Source organism: Schistocerca americana, chromosome 3 (genome assembly GCF_021461395.2).
Source record: "Schistocerca americana isolate TAMUIC-IGC-003095 chromosome 3, iqSchAmer2.1, whole genome shotgun sequence".
NCBI classification, from domain to species: domain Eukaryota; kingdom Metazoa; phylum Arthropoda; class Insecta; order Orthoptera; family Acrididae; genus Schistocerca; species Schistocerca americana.
The window spans coordinates 401,473,211-401,495,712 of NC_060121.1; the positions used below are offsets into that span (position 1 = coordinate 401,473,211).

Here is a 22,502-nt window from a genome sequence, read left to right on the forward strand (position 1 = left end):
TCTACTAGCTTTTGAGACATTGGGTTCGATTCGACGTTTGGGCATCCACTTGTAGTTCCTGCATTGTTTCACTGGACCAACGCCCACACATCGTCGCCTGCCCGGCGTTACAAATGCTGGTCCGGGGCCTTGCACTGCATGACACCTGGGAAAAGAAGCAGCGGCTACAGCCACGGAAATGCGTACCTTACAAGCCATTCAGCTAGACGACAAGTGTGGCGCGTGGGCTTCGCAGCGCTAGGATTGACGCTAAGTGTGGCCTATGGCCTGTATAGACTATCAGGTTTACACCTGCACCAGCGCTCTGCCACGACAAAGTACATGGCGTAGCAAGGGTGTATGGAACTCTTTCCAGGAGGTTGAAGAAACGTGGCGTCAGTGTATTAAATGGGGGTCTGCTGTGTGAAACGCTCTACGCAGAACGTTCACACTATTTTTCGAAGATAACTCACACTGGCAACGGACGACTTCCGAATTTTATTTCAGAGCCCTACGTGAGTTGGTGACGCAGACTCCGTCCAACAACCGCCAGCGGGCTGTTCAACATATCAACGCACAACTGCTGCTTTTTACAGCAGTGAATATGAAAGGAGGTAAAGCACGAGCGAGGATGTTCGAAGGATTAGGCGACGAACGACCGTCATTACACTATGTAGTGAGAGAAAGGCGGCTGTGGGGGCGTACACTTATATGGGCGTCGAAATAACCGTTGGATTGCGGGCCACGTTACGGAAGATTATTCCGTCTATTTTCACTCAGCACTATCGCTGTTTCTATGCTGAGGATCAGCTGGACAGAGCTGGACACGCAGGGGTACTGCGAGTAATGCCAGCGTCCAAGCATTCCAATGAAGTGGACTGCCTTAAGGCTGAAATTAACGTTGATGATCTGGACACTGGTCTAAGGTGTGGTGCGTTTACCAAATCTCAGGACCGGACGGATTCCCTCTTTAGTTCTACCACACCTTTGCTCTTCATATGGGAACGACATGGTTACAGATGTACAATGAAGTCTTCACACCTACGTTACTGTTCCCAACCGAGTTCACAGAGGGTATTGTGATAACCGTTGTAGTCGTAGAAGATTACCGGCCTTTGATGTTATCGAACGTAGACCACAAAATCTTTGCACGTATTCTTTGTGTCCGTCTTCAAGCGGCAGTAAAGAACAAAATACGATCAAACGTGTCTAGGTGCGGAGTGCAAAATACACACGGCACTAGTGGCATACATTGATCTCACAGCATTGATAACGGCATGTAGCTTACGAGGAGCCCTGGTGGCAGTGGATTTCGATCAAGCTTTCGACCGCGTGGCCCATGTGTCTCTTCGTGCGGTCATGGAACGGATGGGATTAAACCTCATATCTGTAGAGACGATCGTGCGGTTGATTCTCGGTGCACGCTCGATAGTGTTGGTAAACGATGCTGGCTCAGAGCCTATCACAATACAGCGCTCAGCGTGGCAAGGTTTCCCCCTTCGGTCATCTTACCAGCAGTCACTGTTGCACGAACGCTACACATACACTGACGGCGTCTTGAAGGCGTCCAATTAGGGACCGCCTCTCTCCTATGCCGCGCACACGCTGGCGTCGTCGTTCATTTGGTCAGGTCAGGATACGACATCCAGGTGGCGCTGGGATGGCTTCAGCAGTATGAGGCGGTGGCGAGTAGTAACACTAACCTACTAAAGATATGATGTATGGAAGTGGGCAGAGGGCTGCCGTCAGGGGCAGCAGTGTCCATTACCTACGTGTCCACTCTCAAGTGTCTGGGAAATAGACGACGTACAGCAGCGGACAATTATCGACTCCTACTGCGGCAGATTTGCTCATTGATACGACAACACACACTGCCGGCAACAGATATGTTCCAGAATGCACAGCATGTCAACGTCCATTTGGCACCAAAAATAGGTCATTAGGCACAAATACTGCCGTTGCCCACAACGATCGCGTCAACCTAATAGCCGCCGTTATCGCATTACAGTTAGAATTCGAACATTTAATGAGCTCTGACTTCCTTTTTTAAAATCCGCTATGATACATTGACGCTGCTCTGCCACTGAGAGAGGGGGGTATGGGACTCCTAAGAGTTAGGAGCAGGCCGCGTGCGATATTTCTTAGTGCGCTGCAACGCTTTTGGAGAGCCGAGCTCGTCACCTTTATGGGCGCTGTTATCGACTAAGTGCCCCGACCTCCCCAATCACTCTGCGCATCAGACAATGTTGGCCACATCACGGCACCGCTCGCACACTTCAGGTCTTCTTAGTCCATTACAGTTACATTAAGTGTGTTTTGCCGGAGATCAGGCTGCCCACAACGAAAGATGTAGATCGAAGTTTGCTTCAACAGCATCTTCGCAACGTGGTCGAACAAAAGTACCGGGAAATGCACTGGCAGGCCATATGGAGAAAAGCTCTTCTTCCCTCTCTTTCTACGGAGGTAAGTACTTTGTGGTACGTAGCGATGAACGGCAAATTTGCGGTCGATGACTGCCCTCTATTCACCTGGTCGACACGCCGACTTCATCCCACTGTACAGTCGTCGAATCCGACGTTCTGTTTGTGGCACGGCAATCGAGTGTTGGCTTCTCACGACGAAAATGTTCGCCCTTTTACCTCGTACAGCCCACACGGTGATCAAAATTGACGAAGTACTCTTCCTGCACGAAACATACTTTCCCACCACCAGGACAAAAATGGTTCAAATGGCTCTGAGCACTACGGGACTTAACATCTGAGGTCATCAGTCCCCTTGAACTTAGGAGTATGTAAACCTAACTAACCTAAGGACATCTCACACATTCATGTCCGTGGCAGGAGTCGAACCTGCGATCGTAGCGCTCGCGCGGTTCCAGACTGAAGCGCCTTGAACCGCTCAGCCATCCCGGCCGGCCCCCCAGGACAAACGACGTAAACCGGATAAAGGTGATGGCGAGGTATTATATGTGTCGCTACTTTGACTAGGACGTCATGGACTTCTGGTACATACAGCAAGTGCAAGAAATGATCTTGCGGCGACACGGGTTATATAGAGCACGTTTTGCTAATTACTTGGGTTATTTATTCACGGAACTTCCGGTTAGCTGTGGTGTTCTGGGTGCGAGAAGTGAAATGAGGTGGCAGATCAAGATTCTGGAACTAATGTTCACGCCTGATGTACTTAAGGGACTACATAACGATTCTAAGTTAGCGAGAAGCTGACCTGGATACATTCGAACTGAGCCGTTGCAGAGTCCTGTTTTTCTTTTGCTAGCGAATCCATTAAATCTATCCGTATACGTTTGGATGTGTTAAATGGTACCTTTAGTTTATTAATGTTGTGTTTTGCATCTATAACTCGCAAAAAATATATTAAAATAAAATACAAATAAAAATGAAGAATTAGTAAACATCATTTCATCCCTTGGACCACATCCCGAGGATCTTTGCCTCCACTAACCACGACCTTACATCTTAAAGCCCTTAAAAAAAGAGGGTAGCGTCTTTGATTACTAATCGAAACGTCCTCGGTCCCGGGTTCGAACCCCGCCACCGCTTACATATTGAACAAAAATCATTAGCAACGGTGACCGAAGACTTCCAAGATAAGAAGTCACGCCACATTCTGCCAACGCCCTTGTGAAGGAGGGCGGAGGAGCTCACACAGGGTCAGGACAATCTTTTGCCCTTGGGGTGGGAAACTACCCCTAAAAGCGGGCCGGCCGCTGTGGCCGAGTGGTTCTAGGCGCTTCAGTACGGAACCGCGCTGCTGCTACGGTCGCATGTTCGAATCCTGCCTCGGGCATGGATGTGTGTGATGTCCTTAGGTTATTTAGGTTTCTTAGTCTAGGGGACTGATGACCTCAGGTGTTAAGTCGCATAGTGCTTAGAGCCATTTGAACCATTTTTGAACCTAAAAGCGGAAGACTCAGCAGTGATCAAAGGCATCAGGATGCAGAAGGCAATGGGGTTGTGTATCCACAGAACATGTGGCCTGTAATTGAAAAAGTATCATGATGATCTCTCCATTTCCAAGAGATTTCGGACTAGTCCCCCATTCGCATTTCCAGGAATGCTCTGCCAATGGTGAGGGGACCATGAAAAAATGATTGATTAATAAACGAAAGTACAACGTTATTTGTGAGACGGGGCGTGAAATATCAGAAGTTAGAAAGTGGTAGGGAAAATAAGACTCAATATAGACATAGTGGTGGTCAGTGAAGTAAAATGGGAGGAAGGCTAGGATTTGTGGTCAGATGAGTATAGGGTAATATCAACAGCAGTAGAAATGGTGTAACGATAGGGGGTTCGTTGTGAGTGGGAAGGTAGGGTAGGGTAGGGTAGGGCAGAGATTGAGTTACTGTGAACAGTTCAGTGTTAGAGGTGTTCTCATCAGAATCTACAACAAGCCAACACCGACGACAGAATCTCTTGTACAGATGCCAACGTCCCAAGATGAGGCTCAAGAGATAGAGAAAGGATATGGTGATGCAGAACGGCTAATTCAGTATCTAAAGGGCGATGAACATCTAACAGGCATCGGGAACTGGAATGCTATTGTAGGGGAAGGAGCAGAAGAAATGAATACGGGAGGTTACGGACTTTGTACAATAAATGAGAGAGGAGTAAGACTAATTGAGTTCTGCAATAAATTTCAGCTGGTAATTACGAATATACCGTTAAAAAATCACAAAAGGAGGAGGAATAGGTTGCGAAAGGGCGGGAAATACGGGAATATTCCAGTAAGACTACATCATAGTTAGTTTCTGGAATCATATTTTGGATTATAAGGCGCACCCAGAATTAGATACAGACTCAGACCACAATTCAGTAAGATGAAGAATGGATTGAATTTAAGAGACTAGTCAGGAAGTACCAGCGTGCAAAGAATTGGAGTACAGCAGTATTAAGGAAGAAAGAGATACGCTTGAAATTTCTTGACGCTATACAAGGTGGTCCATTAATCGTGACCGAGCCAAATATCTCACGAAATAAGCGTCAAACGAAAGAACTACAAAGAACGAAACTTGTCTAGCTTGAAGGAGGAAACCAGATGGCGCTATGGTTGGCCCGCTAGATGGTGCTGCCATAGGTCAAACGGATATCAGATGCGTTTTTTTTTTTAAATAGGAACCCCAACTTTTTCTACATATTCGTGTGGCACGTAAAGAAATATGAATGTTTTAGTTGGACCACTTTTTTCGCTTTGTGATAGATGGCGCTGTAATAGTCACAAACATATGGCTCACAATTTTAGACGGACAGTTGGTAACAGGTAGGTTTTTAAATTAAAATACAGAATGTAGGTACTTTTGAACATTTTATTTCGGTTGTTCCAATGTGATGCACGTACCTTTGTGAACTTATCATTTCTGAGAACGCATGTTGTTACAGCGTGATTTCCTGTAAATACCACATTAATGCAATAAATGCTCAAAATGATGTCCGTCAACCTCAATGCATTTGGCAATACGAGCAACGACATTCCGCTCAATAGCGAGTAGTTCGCCTTCCGTAATGTTTTCACATGCATTGACAATGCGCTGACGCATGTTGTCTGGCGGTGTCGGTAGATCACGATAGCAAATATCTTTCAACTTTCCCCACTGAAAGAAATCCGTGGACGTCAGATAAGTTGATCGAGCGGGCCATCGTATGGTGCTTCGACGACCAATCGACCTGTCATGAAATATGCTATTCAATACCGCTTCAACCGCACGCGAGCTATGTGCCGGACATCCATCATGTTGGAAGTACATCGCCACTCTCTCATGCAGTGAAAAATCTTGTAGTAACATCGGTAGAACATTACGTAGGAAATCAGCATACGTTGCACCATTTAGATTGCCATCGATAAAATGGGGGCCAATTATCCTTCCTCCCACAGCGCAGAGTAGAAGGCGGATAGGTGGACAGACTACACTGAAGGCATTAGGGGGAAGTGTTCTCTGATGACCTGGTAGAAAGAGAAACAGTAGCTGACAGAAAAGTTATAGGGAATACAGTATTACAATCAGAATTTAAAATAGCTTTGGAGGACTTCAGATCAAATCAGGCAGAATTTCTCAAATCAATATTGGAAGTGGCAACACGACTACTGACCTTGGTGCGTATAATGTATGAGAATGGCGGTATAACACAAAACATTCGAAAAAACATCAATCACGCAGTTCTAAAGATAGGAAGACCCGTGGAGCATAAGAATCATCTCGCCGTCTGTTTAACGGGACAAGAGTAAGAAATAGAAAATTGAGGTCTGTTATATGGCCATCAGTTTGGCTTTACGAAAAGTAAATGTTCTGGCGTAACCGCAAGCGCCCGAACGAAGATGAAGAATGCAAGAGAAGAGAAGGCGGTGAGATAACGTTCGCCAGCGGTGCGCTGATTAGGACCGCACCACGACAGTAGCGGCCTCTACGAGAAGGGAATGTAAGCACCGCACCTGCCAGCCTCGGCCGCTCACTATTAGGACAGTATTAGGACATTAATAGGACATTATTAGGACATTATTAGGACATTATTAGAACAGTAGTACGCCGGCACTACAATAGCAGTGACGTGTGATCCATATCAGCTGTTTTCATGAACCTTGTAAACAGCAAAGGACTCTAAATTGTTTGCATGTCGCCCATCGCTTGCGACACCTTTGTAAATTCAAAGTTACGTATTGCCAATCTGCTTTATTGAAGTAAAAGTACTAATGCTATTTGCTTGAACTGTTGTATAGCATTCCCAGAATGCAGCATCCTTTAGGCTCCCTATTCGAGAAGAGTGGGCAGGAGCCCACAGTAAAGGCACCAGAAGCTCTTGCGATTAGTAATGGAAGTGAGACTGAAGAAGAATCAAGATACGTTCATAGGATTTATTGACCTGTAAAAAGCGTCGACAGTGTGAAGTGGTGCAAGATGTTCGAAATTCTGAGAAAAGTAGGAGTGAGGTATAAGGAAAGTTGAGTAATGTACAGTGTGTACAAGAAGCATGAGGGAACAATAAAAGTGGAGGATCAAGAACGAAGTTCTCGGGATGAAAAGGTTGTAAGACAGGAATGCAATCTTCCATCACCACTGCTCAATGAATACATCAAAGAAGCAGTGACAGGAAGGTTCAAAAGTGGGATTAATTGGGAATAAAATTCAGGGTGAAATGATTTCAGTGATAAGATTCTCTGATGACATAGCTATACTCAGTGAAACTGATATAGGTCTTACAGGATCTCTTGAATGGAATGGACAGTCTAACGAATGCAGAATATGGATTAGGTGTAAATCGAAGAAAGTAATGAGAAGTAGCAGAATCGAGAATAGCCCAAAATTTAACATTAGAACTGGGAGCAGGAAGTAAATTAAGTTATGAAATACTGGTACCTCGAGGGCAAACGACATAAGAAGCAGAAGACATAAGATTGGCAATGACAAAAATGTCATTTTGGCCAATAGAATGTACAAGTACCAATCATAGACCGGCCGAGCGGTTCTAGGCGCTTCAGTCTGGAACCGCGCGACCGCTACGGTCGCAGGTTCGAATCCTGACTCGGGCATAGATGTGTGTGATGTTCTCACGTTAGTTACGTTTAAGTTGTTCAAAGTTCTAGGAAACTGATGACCTCAGATGTTACGTCCCATTGTGCTGAGAGCCATTTGAACCAATCATAGACCTTAATTTGAGAAAGCAATTTCTGAGATTATTCGTCGGGAGCATAGCATTATATGGTAGTGCAACATGGACTGTGAGAAAATCGGAACAGAAGACAATGATGCATTGGAAATTTGGTTCTACAGAAGAGTATTGAAAAGTAGGTGGTCAGATAAGGTAAGGAACGAGGAATTATTTCCGCAGAATCGGCAAGGTAAGGAACTTGTGGAAAACACTAACAAGAAGAAGGGACAGGATGTGTCCTAGAAGTTACCTAGAGGTAACCATAAAGGGTAAAAACTGTAGTTGAACACAGATATTGGAATACATCCATCAAATAATTGAGGGCATACGTTGCAGTTACTACTGTGAGATGAAAAAAAAGTCACAGGGAAGCTTTGCCGGTACCACTGCTTCCTGAGAATGTGACACTCGGTGAAGATGAGTACAGTGGCGGGCAAGTAGAAGTCAGCGAAGGTGATCAGCAGGCCAACTTAACATTTCAGGGTCTATGTGTATCAAATGAGCCACACTATTTGCATTTTGAAGTAATATCGAGTCCTTTACGGAGACACTGGTATGATCAGATTAAATGAGAGACGATTGTTTACAGTTTGTAGCGCAGTTAGTGTGAAAGCAGTACGTCTCTACAATGAGAGCAAATTTTCTTATGTTCCGTACTCGTTCAGGTAATTCAAGGAACAGATATGGGAACTGCTAGTCGCACTTATTCAATGTGAGAAATACAAATGCCATATAGGTGAAGATTACAAGGTCAATTCCCTCATATCCGCATGCAGCTCGAGTACACAGATCACTGCTACGTTCTACGCAAATATCACAGCAGATACAGGAAAATTACTATAATGGAGAAAATAGCCTTCTCTGAGTAAACTATGCCTGAGACTGACAATGTGTAGTTCACATTAAATTAGGTCTCGTCTAAACTGAAAGCCATTGATAAAAATCCATGGAAAAACTTCACGTAGATTCATGTATTTGCAAGAAATCAAAGTTCAGTGAACCCAAAATAAAGGAAGGTTTACTTGTAGGACGGTATACCAGTTAATTAATGCCTGATGAAGATTTCCTTGATTTGTTGAGTGATGTTGGAAGATGACTTGGATGTACTTCTAAAAATGGCTCTAAGCACTATGGAACTTAACATCTGAGGTCATCAGTCCCCTAAACTTAGAACAACTTATACCTAACTAACCTAAGGACATCACACACATCCATGCGCGATGCAGGATTCGAACCTGCGACGGTAGCAGCAGCGGGGTTACGGACCGAAGAGCCTTGAACCGCTCGGCATGGGTGTACCTCCTAAGCAACTGCAAGATACTTTTGGGTAAACATAGGACAAAGAACTATCGCGATACTGTACAGGAACTACTGAAATCACACCACCTTATGCGATGTACCATGTCACTTATACTACACATATTCAATGATCATTTGCATTTATTTTCCGATAACGCCAGCACCGTTAGTGACGGACGCGGGGAAAGGCAGGGAAATATTTTTTGTTATAATTCTGTATTTTCCTTTGTCTCCTTTGAGTACTACCTCATTTGCCTGTTATTTGTATTTCAAGATCTATTTTTCACGAACGTGTCATTTTAGCAGACAGACAGGCTACCGTAAGCAGACACAAAAAGCAGTACTCAATGAAAAATAAACTAGTACAGATATTCTGAAATCATATCTGGATTATAAGATGGATTATCTTTGAGAAACAGCGCATATAGTACCTGGAACAAGGATAACGTCTGTTACTGTGCTGCAGTCATGGACTGTGCGGCTGGTCCCGGTGGAGGTTCGAGTCCTCCCTCGGGCATGGGTGTGTGTGTTTGTCCTTATGATAATTTAGGTTATGTAGTGTGTAAGCTTAGAGATTGATGACCTTAGCAGTTAAGTCCCCTAAGATTTCACTCACTTTTTTTTGTTACTGTGCAGTGACAGTAACATGGAACCGTCGTGTAGACTACGTAAGAAACTATCTATCAAAAAAAAAAAAAAAAAGGTCACAAACTCGTACTACATAGTTCTCCATTGCCGGATTGCACGCTGCCGAATGCTGTGTTGTAGCTTCTCTGGTGCAGTAACAATTGTTATATGGCGGAAGAAGGCAAACAGACGTATTGTTTTATTATTTACACTCACTTAGCTGCTACATAGAAAAGAAAATCAATAGAATTGCCTGTTGTGAGTGCCATTTCACCAATATGTTACGTGTCTTAACCAGATAGTTAAACAGTCCCTACTAAGCAAAATATCTGGGCATTAAACCTTCACAACTATATTGTGCCCCATTTTCAGGAATGCCTTACAAAATTTACAATAAAAGATATTTTGATATAAAATAAACTTCATGACTGTAGGAACAAATATTTTAAATTTTGGCTTTTCTTGCCTCTAAATCTTTTTTTTTCATTTTTTGTTTGCGATCTGAGATTCATCCAGCTGCCTTCTTCTGTTAAATGAAAACTTCAGCTGCGCCAGTTGAGCTAGTTGTATGGCTATGAGAAAATATCGGTTATCTTTTAATTATCATGGGTTGCCTCAGACTTAATGGATGATAGTTTCATAACATGTTTATACCTTATCCTAATACCCAATTTGATAGTTGTCTAGACTATATTACTATGTTTTCTATTTTAGTATAGTTTATACGGTTTTCTTTAGTAAATATTTATACTTCGTAAAACCATGGCAATACCACGGAGATATTTGGAGATGCGTAGAGAAATGGAAATTGATATTGAAAACTTGGCCGAATACACTTGGCTAACAGAGGGGTGATTTGGTTCTAAGGAATTCTCTGCTGATGCTACGCTAGTAATCCGCGAGGATTTACATTACACTAAACATTAATGAAAATGTTTATACTGAACAATTCTAAGTAATTCTGCAGTTGGAACGCAGAGGGCTAACACAAGTTATACATTCAACGCATCGAAATATAAATGACATAATGTAATACAGAAGTTACAGAAACTCTTCAAGTTTTCTATTTACGTCAGTTACACAGTGAGGTGGCTCACTCATCAGGCCACTGGATTCCTAGTCGCAAAAAGAGAGCTACAAAACTCCAATTGGGCATCGTGATTTAAGGTTTCCCGTAGTTTCGATAAATAATAAATATGAATGGCGAGACTGCTCATGTGAAAAGAACACTGATAATATCTTACGCCATATTCACTCATTGTGCTCTGTTCCTAATGATTCTGTTATAGACAGCGGTTTGATGAAGTAAATACGATTTTTATAACTAAAATTGCAGTCAGACTTTTTTAAGAGTTGGTTCAAATGGCTCTGACCACTATAGGACGTAACATCTGAGGTCATCAGTCCCCTATAACTTAGAACTACTTAAACCTAGCTAACCTAAGGACATCACACACGTCCATGCCCGAGGCAGGATTGGAACCTGCGACCGTAGCGGTCGCGCGGTTCGAGACTGAAGCGCCTAGAACCGCTCGGCCACACCGGCCGGCTTTTAAGAGTGGATATTACCAATTTCGAGCGATGGCCGTGAGACCTGAAGTTCTGATATTAAAAACGTTCAAAAACAAAGGGTTCCTCAGCGAAAAAATGGGTCAAGGAACACATTCGAGAGAAAGATGTAGTTATGACAGTGATGTAACTGAAATGGAGACCATCGAGGAATACAACTAGGCAAATTAACGGTAGATGGACTGTAGAAGTATGTAGCTGCTTTGCAAGACATAAGAAAGAACAGGTAGCATGACTCATTGGTATGTTGATAGATGAGATTAGAAGACATTAGGAGCAACTTGAGTACGTATGATTTACTGCAACAGATGTACAAAGCTGAAGAAGGGGCATTTACCTAAAAGTGGATGTCAAATGATTTACAGTGAATGTGACGTAGCCATTTATACAAAACTGTAGAGGCTTTCGTGGTCACTTGTTAACATATTGCCGGATGACTATCGTCTCGGGATCTCCGGTCAACGTCAGTTTGACGATTTTTTTTATATTTCGCAACCACAAGTGGCTGACATTGTCAAAATTCGAACCTCCATTACTCGTGGCCACTAGCAATATAAAGTGAATCTTTGACAATGCCGGCCACTTGTTCTGGTTGAAAGTCATCTAAAGATTTCGAGACAATAGCCTCCAATTAAAGCATTCTTTTTGTTTACGTGGTTACAGTTTGCAGTTGTGTCGCCTTGTGTCTGTTTTACGCGTAAGAACAAGAAAGGTAATAACAATGCTCGTGAATTGAGTAAGAGGTAATTAAGCCCGACCGGTTAGCCGAGCGGTCTGATGCACGGCTTTCCGCAGTGGGAAGGAGCGCCTGGTCCCCGGCACGAATCCACCCGGCGGACTTCTGTCGAGGTTCGGTGAGCCGGCCAGTCTGTGGATGGCGTTTAGGCGGTTTTCCATCTGCCTCGGCGAATGTGGGCCGGTTCCTCTTATTCCGCCTCAGCTACACTATGTCGGCGATTGCTGCGCAAACAAGTTCTCCACGCACGCGTTCACCACCATTACTCTACCACGCTAACGTAGGGGTTACACTCGTCTGGTGTGTGACGTTCCCTAGTGGAGGGGGGGGGGGGGTGTCTACCGGAGCCGAACCGCACAATAACCCTGGGTTCGGTGTGGGGCGGCGGAGGGGTGAAGTGGACTACGGTTGTCGTCGTGGGGTTGTGGACCACTGCGGCTGCGACGGGGACGGAGCCTCTCCATCGTTTGTAGTTCCCCGGTTGACATACAATACTATACAACCAAGAAGTAATTAAATTTTCACTTATGTGTGTCGTCATGTCCCATCACTTGAGTTTAATCCAGGTCATGGTCTACTGCAAGTTTATGTTCTAATGCACTAATAACTCTGGATGAGACAGCGCTTGCAGACGCGAAGTCAACTTGAAGTTCCGATAAAAATTGCTGAACGACTCGAACAGGTAAACTACTTACTCACCGGTGGTAAGCTGACGGTCTTGATGCACTGATCGTTAACAGAAACAGTGCCAGTTGGACATCGGTCCGGCAAATCGACAGCAAGAGGTCTCTTTGTGACGGATTCTTCTGTCGAAGACCCGTCGTCTTCCGCGCTGGCGAACGCCGCTAGTACAGCCAGCACAATGCAGAGCCGGCGCGACCACATGCTTACTCGCACTGCTCACACAGACGAATGACGCAGACTGTCGAGGTCTTCCCGCACGCTCGTCCTCGCCTCAAGGCTACGCACTTCAAACAGGTTCGGAGAAGGAACACGTTTTCGGCATAGAATGGTTAAGGAGTAGATGATCCTTGCTACTGTGCTTTTTGCAGTAGCACGCGTATGGATAACACATCGCACCCACAGTTCCATAAAATCGATAAACAAATCGTGTTCCAGAATCAGGTGCTGTGATGTGTGTGCTGTTTCTAAAGCTGCTTTTGTAATCTTTTGTATAGGAACGTTGATGTAAGGTTTCTGAAAAAGAGCTTTTGAATAGGTGAAGGAAATTGCAATCTGTAATTGCCTGTATGGTATATACTGCATTGATAGTAGATGCTAAAATTATATGCTGAACTTGTTCATCTGTATTCTGTGGTCTATGCAATACCAATTACACTATTCGAGGATGTTTTCAGTGAGTTTTTTCCACAGATGCTCTCTCGATATACCACCCATCTCGCCCTATGACTCATTATAGTCTCTGTCCCATAGATAGACGAATCCAAGTTAATTTGGTATTTCTGTATTTTTTAAAAGCTTTGATTTATTACCACACCGATACATAATAAAGAAAATACATTCCTCTTGTGACACCTAATTGGTGCAACCGTACAGGCAAGATGCGCCACGTTATCCTCGATGAAGAGTGAAGTACAGAAACTGAACTAAAATACACTGCCACAATGCAATGATGCGAGGCCTACGAGAAAGACAGACCGTGGCGCGTACGTCATGAAGGTAGGTCTGAGCTCGTTTGCTCGCTCAACAGACAAACTACGTTTCTGCACCTGTTGGGAGTGAATGTACAAACGACAATTGCATCTTCTACTGGAATCTGCTGTTATGGAGTTTTACTGTTATTAGTCCTACAATGATCGGAAGTCCATAGGCCTACTTATAATTTGTTGTGGCTGTGCTGGAGTACAATAAAATTAAAATCATGCCAGAATGATTATTAGTAGCATAAAGCACCACTTCTTTTATGAAACGAGAACTGTTAAGCAAGAGAGACTAAATGCCATAAACAAGACGTATTATCATTTATATCGATTATTGATCATAAATTTTATTGTAGCACTCTTAATCATTAAGAGTTCATAATAGCATATTCCAGTAGAATATGCAATTAACAGGTTTAGAAATGCATTTTGTCTGCTGAGACTGTAAGACCTCGTGGTCTCCCGACCTTCATTGCTTACATATTCCGCCCTCACAAACATATTCTGCACATCAAGACCCTTCATTCGAACCCAAAATCGATAAGATAAAGTCAATTTTGCATGAATTCATGTAAGCGATTTGCAAATAACAAGTAAATCGCAAGTGCGCACCGAGATTGCAATACTCGAGGCTGGCATACACACACATATTCAAGACACGACGGTCACAGGAGCTTTTAGTTCGGGAGAGGCAAACCGCACGCCAGGAGGCCAGTCCCTTCAGAGGACGAGTCAACCTATCTATGTCGGCCGGTGACCGCCCTTAGAGCAGACAGCGTTTGCCCAAGTGAAAGGGAGAACGACCCCGTGTTCGGCTCAAAAGCAAATTCCGCTACATTGTGTGGGAGGTTTTCACAAGGAGACAGCAAACGCCAAACGCCAATGCTACAGATTTCTGGATTGGTCGCCTTAAACGAAACGTCATTCTCCCGTTTTAGAAGAGCAATGCTGATTGGCAGACGATATTCCTGTCGCCTTGAGCTGAAGGAGTAATGGAAGAGACAAAAAGATATACCCCTTCACGTCTGGCGTGGAGAGGGGACATTCCATTGTCGCTCTTGGAGCGAGAACACGTAACGAGAGCGTGTGCTCTCGTATATGTACTCAAACTCAAAGAGCGAAGAACAAGTCTCTCCTCAGTACCTCAATGGGAGAGCACCTCTGTCGAGAGCGAATCACAGTGCGACTCTATATTGAGTCCTTGCGATTAAGCTTTGTTCACTGTGTTGGCCGCCACACTTATTGTGCGGTGTGAACGGAGTGGCGTCGCAGTGGACTCGTTATCTGACTGGTATGCCACGCCAATAGTTAGACTAGGGGCGAATAGGAGTCCTTCACTTCATCAAGGTGTAGGGAGAGTTTGACTGAAGAAGGTCAATCCAGATAGAACCAGAGTTATCTTATTTGTCAGCAGTGAGCGGCGCAGACAGTAGTCATCGCAGCTTACGCTAATGTGCGCTACAGCTGTTGCGAGCCCCGTATTTCCTCCACAACAGTACACTTCACTGCATTTCACACACGACAGCCTCAACTGTACCTAGCAACATTCTAACGGATAATTATTCAAGTTGAGTAGGCGCGGCTCTCAGCCATTCTGCCAAGTCAACAACAATCTTAAACTTTGTATAGAAATTTCATTAATGAATCCTATCCTTAAGAGGTAACTTTACATTCCAAAAATAACCCGGAAATAATTTGTTCAGTTCATAACTAAAAGTGCCATTGTGATTTGTCAGAATTTTTGAAAAAAAAAATAATAATTTTCGTTAGTTTCATATTTTTCTTACACTAACTACCACTACTCCAGTACCCAAGCATCCCACTAGTTACGTAAGAAATTCCGTGAATTTTTGTGTCATTTCCTTACAGCGGACGACTCCAGAAGATATTTATTGCTGAACGTTTTTCAGGCATTTCTCCTTAGAACGTTAGGAGCGTCTGTCTGACTTCTGTAGTAGTGTGGGGATGGAAATTACATCTTGCAGGAGCCACAAGGTAAAGGGTACATCTCTGATTAATCCGTTGCGCAGAATGACAGAAGAGCACCCACATGTCCCTCACAAGATGAGCGAGCGAGTGATTTTAGGCCTACCTTACCGAAGTACGCGCCGTGTCCTGTCTTTCTCGTGGGCCTCAGCAGTGATGGAATCGGTGCCATTCATATTATGCACTGCCGACAAAAGCGTGAAGCATCCAGAAGGGGAAGAGGAAACGATTTGAAGCAATGTGGACTGAGGGTGTATTTCATATTCTTTTAGTGATTACATATATACATTTATAATTAACTGGCAGTATGAATCCACTTCTCATTATGATGTTGCACTCCATCTGGCCTGGATTTATGCAGGATTCGGTTTGATTTTGTGTCATAAATTCAATTTACCCTCTCCTCAGGCTAGCAGGTCTACAACTGTTGTAATTGCTCATTAATATTCTTTACAGAAGCCAAGGAAAAACTGAATTAAGCGCAGGAATTGAGCCTTATCAGAGTAGGTATGATGATTTTAACATGCATGAGGAAATTATCACAAATCAAACAGTGGGCAGCTAGTAGATGACAGTGGCAACCTCATAATCAATAAGGAAGAAAAAGAGAGAGAGAGTGGGAGATATATCTAGAACAGTTATTCAGAGATGACCAGAGGAGGCAACAACCTGAGATATTAGACACGCAGGGACCAGATATTCTAGTAAGTCATCTGGAAGTGGCCATACATCAAATGAAGGAAGGGAAAGCAGCTGGGCCAGATGGCGTAAAAGCAGAATTCCTCAAACTACTCAATAAAGAAAAAGTAAAAATGATCACAGAAGTATTCAACCACATTTGCTCGTGGGGCAAAATCCCTCCAAAATGGTTTACATCAGAGCTCATTGCTCTACCTAAGAAACCGAATGCCGAAGTATGTGCGGAGTACCGTAACAACAGTTTAATGAGCCAACTGCTAAAACTGTTTCTTAAAGTGATCCACATGCGGATATACAAGATTTGTGAAGTCCAAATAGCGCCCAACCAGTTCGGGTTTCTACATGCAGTTGGCACAGGAGAAGCAGTATTTAGTATAAAAGTATTGATCCAAAGATGTTGGGAGATCAATTGTGATGTATTTGCTTGCTTCGTTGATTATCAGACGGCATGTAATCGTGTGAAGCGTGAACAAATGATAGAAGTACTAAAGAAAACAGGAATTGATGGAAAGATCTAAGAATAATAGCCATTTTATACTGGAACCAATCTGCAGTCTTGAGAAAAGATCAGAACAAGTGGGAATAACACGTGGCGTCACGTAGGAGTTTATAATATCACCGATACTCTTTAACCTGTATTCAGAACACATATTCAAAGAAGCTATACCTGACGTGGAAGAAGGAATCTCAGTGAATGGGGTCACACTCAGTAATTTTCGTTATGCAGATGTCACCGTGGTGTTTGCGGATACAATGGAAGGGCTGCAGAAGCTGAACAACAAAATTTCTGAAACAAACAATAAATTCGACCTGGACATCAACAGACACAAAACAAAATCAATGATCATCAGCAGGAAGAATATTAGAGGTGTGAATCTGTACATCAATGGCACAAGCATAGAGTGGGTTTCACAGGACCCGTATATGGGCACCATCATTAACGAATCTTGGGACAACTCGAAGTTTGAGGCAACTCGCAGGAGATGGTGTCGCATCAGAAAAGCGAGGAGTGATTTCAACTCGATGAGCTCAGCCTTCAAGAGTCACGATCTTACCATGGACACAATGTAAGTAGGCTGTTTAAGTTTATATGTTGGTAACGCCATGTAGCGCTCTATATGAAAATCACTGACTGTGCTGTGTGCAGTCTGTGGCTGGTCTGCATTGTTGCAATACTGCTATTGTAGTGTTGGGCAGTTGGTTGTTAACAGCACGTAGCGGTGCGCAGTTGGAGGTGAACCGCCAGCAGTGGTGGATGTGGGGAGTGAGATGGCGGAGTTTTGAGAGCAGATGATCTGGACAGAACCAGTAAATTTGTAAGACTGGATGTCATGAACTGATTTTTGAACACTATTAAGGTAAATACATCGTTTGTTCTCTATCAAAATCTTTCATTTGCTAACTATACCTATCAGTAGTTAGTGCCTTCAGTAGTTAGAATCTTTTATTTAGCTGGCAGTATTGGCGCTCGCTGTATTGCAGTAGTTCGAATAACAAAGATTTTTGTGAGGTAAGAATTCATGAAAGGTATAGGTTATTGTTAGTCAGGGCCATTCTTTTGTAGGGATTTCTGAAAGTCAGATTCCGTTGCGCTAAAAATATTGTGTGTCACTTCAGTGAATGTCTGAGTACGTTCAGTTTTGCTCAGCTGTTTGAAAATCAAATAACATAAGATGTTTATCAGCATAGTAATTCATTAATTTTTCTCAGGGGACGTTTCAACAAAAATACGGCTCCTCAGCTGCTGTGTGTTCTCAGTTCTTTTGTGTGGTGTGAAGCCGGCCGCGGTGGTCTCGCGGTTCTAGGCGCGCAGTCAGGAACCGTGCGACTGCTACGGTCGCAGATTCGAATCCTGCCTCGGGCATGGATGTGTGTGATGTCCTTAGGTTAGTTAGGTTTAAGTAGTTCTAAGTTCTAGGGGACTAATGACCACAGCAGTTGAGTCCCATAGTGCTCAGAGCCATTTGAACCATTTGTGGTGTGAAAACATGGACACATGCAGAGCCAACCACTGCTAGACTCCAAGCCTTTGAACTCTGGCTGTACAGAAGAAGGGTGAGAATATCATGGACTCAAAAAGTGACAAACGTCGAGGTTCTACCTCGAATTAACAAAAGCCCAGAGCTGATCAACATCATCAAGTGTTGCAAACTACAATACCTTGGCCACTTCATGAGGAATCAAAAAAGGAGGATATGAGCTGCTTCAATGTATCATACACTAAAAAATCGACGGAGAGAGACCTCCGGGACGAAGAAGATTTTCCTGGCTCGACAACCTTAGACCTTGGTTTAATGTTAGCTCTGAAGATCTATTTCGCATGGCAACTGATAAAGGCAGAATAGCAATGATGATCGCTTCGGACGAAGCGGACAGCTACGCTAAGAAGAAAAATAAGGAGAAGACTGTAATTGGATGGAGTTTGTGTCGAAGCTTGTCCCACACATGTTCTGTTGCGGACCTTGCTGGTCACATCAGCATCAAGCAGACAGTTAAAAAAGAAACATACCATGCGTGAAAGAACATTGGCCTGTTGAAAAATGGCTGTACGATATCGTCGCATGACAGGCAATACATGAGAACCCAGAGTAGCCCTGACGTACTGTTGTATAGTCAGAATTCCCTCAATGACTACCAGATCTGACTTGTAGCCATACCCAATGGCTCCACACGTCATGACGCCAGGACTAACAGTGATGTGCGTCTTCAACACATTGGATGAATTGGGCCCCTCCCTGGGTCGCTACATATTCGCAAACGCTGGTAATCTGGGGTAGTGCGAAACTGCGGTTAATGGATGAACAAAATGTTACATTCAGTAGCACTCCACGCTTCTTCCACACGGTACCACTCCAAAGCAGCCGTGTTGTGGTGTATACTGCAGCGTGCGCATTGGCTGGTAATACCCAAGTATGGCTTTTGCTAATCTCCGAACAATGGTGCAAGGTAATAAAGAATCTTGAATGTAATCCACTACTTGTTCTCGGATGGCAAGTACCGAAGTGAAGGGTGCACAATTTGGCGATCATAGTCAGACGTAATCAACCGCAACCCTTATGAGTATCTGGCCCTCACATTCTCATGAAGTCCATCATCGGGCCGCATTCCATCCGAACACCTCACATATGTGGCTACTACGCAATCCGACCAGCCTGCCGAACAGATACCATCAACCAAACTCTTTTCAAACTCTGTCAGGGGCTGATAACGCTGTCTCATATGAGTACATGTCATTTCTCTCCCTTCATAGGGATCATTTAACACCTGACGCTGCTGTCATCCTTTATGTACCCCACTAGGCTTGGTAACAACACTAAATACAAGCAGCACTAATGCGCTCAGGTGGCTGTTCAGCATGTCACAGAGAGTTGAAGCTCTAGTCATTTGTATTCCCACTGATGGTGTGTGCGTGTACAAATTTACGGTGACATCTAACGTCCTCCGATGCTTCACTTCTCTTGTTAGGGAGTGTGCGTTAACTAGTTAGCTGATAGTATTACTTGTATTCACAAGCTTTCCGAACATGACGCAGTTTTAAATGAGGAAATTTTATTCAGTGATTACATGGACACCCAGTAAGGTCTCGACGGAACAACAGCCTGTTGCAGTGATTGCTAAAAAGCGGTTAATGTAGTGAAGTGCAGAACTGTGCACTTCACGAAACGGAAATGCGTCGTATATTTTGACTAAAACCAACTGAGGTGGTCGAGTGGGAAAACTAGCGAAGTCAGTAATTCAAAACCCGTTCGATAATCCAGATGTATTCTTAGCAGGGACTCCCTTAATCTCGTAAAGTAAAATCCAGGATGGTTCCTTTGAATACGTCAAGGCCGACACTTTGTTCGCAATCCTGTCGTGTGGTTCACCTGCGATAATCTTACCGTCAACCGTCGTTTGTGTCTTGTTAAGTTCTGATCTTCTGTTCCTTTGATTATAGGATTAGTGTGTCACATCTAGAATCAGTCATTTCATATTATACTGACAGAAAAAAATCGCAACAACAAAAAATAATTAATGTTGATTAACGACATTTTGGGAATACATTTTTCTAGATAACATATTTAAGTGATTAACACAGCAAGATCACAGTTAATGTAAGTGCGCTACAAACCATTGCAAATGTGAAATACTGGTACACTAAAAATCGGTGTAACCACCAGACTGTTGAATGCAAGCGTGCATACATCGTTTTGTACGGGTGTCAGATGTCAGTGCGTGGGACGGAGTTAAAAGCTTGTTGCACTTGGTCAGTCAATACAGGGACAGTTACCGAGCGAGGTGGCGCAATGGTTGGCACACTGGTCTCGCATTCGGGAGAACGATGGTTCAAATCCGCGTCCGGCCATCGTGATTTAGGTTTTCAGTGATTTCCCTAAATCGTTCAGGCAAATGCCAGGATGGTTCCTTTGAAAGGACGCGTCCGATTTCCTTCTCCATCCTTCCCTAATCAGATGGGACCGATGACCTCACTTTTTGGTCTCCTCCACAAAATCCACTAACCAACCAACCAACAGGGACACTTAATGGTGTTTGTAGATGACAATGAAGCTGTCGGTCAATGATGGCCCAAATGTGCTCGACTGGAGACATATTTGGTGATCGACCAGGTCAAGGTAACCCCTGTAGAGCATGGTGGGCTAAAACAGCGGTATGTAGGCGAGCGTTAACCGTCTGGATAACACCCCCTTTAATGCTATTCAGGGAAAAATGTCGAATCACCAGACTGAAGTTGAATTTCGCATTCAAGGTCCGTGGGATACCGACGAAAGTGGGCCTGCTGTCATACGAAATAGCACCGCAGACCACAACTCCAGGTGTAGGGCCAGTGTGTCCAGCACTGGGATAGGCTGGTTGCAGGCCCTCAACTGACCTCCTTCTTACCAACACGCTCACATCACTGGCACCAAGGCAGAGCCAGCTTTCATCAGAAAATATAACAGATCTCTACCCTACCGTTCTATTCGCTCTCACTTGACGCCACTGGAGTCGCAGGTGGCGGTCGTTTGGTAGCAATGGAATGCACGCTACTGGGAGTCTGTCTCGGAGCTGTCCTTGAAGCAACCGATTTGGTTCAAATGACTCTGAGCGCTATAGGACTTAACAGATGAGGTCATCAGTCCCCTAGAACGTAGAACTACTTAAACCTAAATAACCTAAGGACATCACACACATCCCTGCACGAGGCAGGATTCGAACCTGCAACCGTAGCGGTCGCGGGGTTCCAGACTGAAAAGCCTAGAACCGCTCGGCCACTCCGGCCGGCGAAGCAACTGATTTATAATAGTTGCTGTTGCAGATGCAGTGCGATGCACCATAGCCAAACGCCGCACGCGATGGTCTTTCCTCTTGGTAGTGTCATGTGACTGTAAGAGCCTGGTCTTCTTGCAACAGTTAAGTTTCGTAACCACCGCTGCCAGCAATCATAGACAGCGGGTACATTCCTGCCTAGTCTTCCCGAACAGGGAACAGAGAACTTCACATAGCTCCATTACACGACTTCGTTCAATTTCAATAAGGTGCTTTTAATGGAGTCTTGTCGCCTTAAAGGCATTCTTGACTAATATCAACTCCACAAGTTTAGTCTCAACTAGCGGTTACGACGGGGATTTTCTCTACGCAGAGACTGGGTGCTTGTGTGGTCCTCATCATTTCATGATCATTCGTGAACGTGGCGAGATTGAACTGTGTAAAGATTGTGACTTTGTCCAGGGGCTGATAACCGCGCAGTTGAGCACCCCACAAACCGAACATTTTTTTGTCATCAGTCTACTGACTGGTTTCATGCAGCCTACCACGAATTCCTTTCCTGTGCTAACCTCTTCATCTCAGAGTAGCACTTGCAACCTACGTCCTAAATTATTTGCTTGACGTATTCCAATCTCTGTCTTCCTCTACAGTTTTTGCCCTCTGCAGGTCCCTCTAGTACCATGGAAGTCATTCCCTCATGTCTTAGCAGATGTCCTATGACCTGTCCCTTCTCCTTATCAGTGTTTTCCACATATTCCTTTCCTCTCCTATTCTGCGTAGAACCTCCTCATTCCTTACCTTATCAGTCCATCTAATTTTCAACACTCGTCTATAGCACCACATCTCAAATGCTTCGATTCTCTTCTGTTCCGGTTTTCCCACAGTCCATGTTTCACTACCATACAATGCTGTACTCCAGACGTACATCATCAAAAATTTCTTCCTCAAATTAAGGGCGGTATTTGATACTGGTAGACTTCTCTTGGCCAGAAATACCTTTTTTGCCATAGCGAGTCTGCTTTTGATGTCCTTCTTGCTCCG

At 44.1% G+C, this 22,502-nt stretch overlaps 1 long non-coding RNA gene across 1 annotated transcript in view; it reads right to left on the reverse strand.

Moving 5' to 3' along the window:
* The window catches only part of LOC124605885, a 94,985-nt gene extending 82,209 nt beyond the window's left edge, over positions 1 to 12,776 (reverse strand). The window contains exon 1 of the long non-coding RNA XR_006978689.1: positions 12,568 to 12,776. This is a non-coding gene — a long non-coding RNA (uncharacterized LOC124605885). The remainder of the gene's footprint in view (positions 1 to 12,567) is intronic.
* Between the last annotated feature and the right edge of the window lie 9,726 nt (positions 12,777 to 22,502).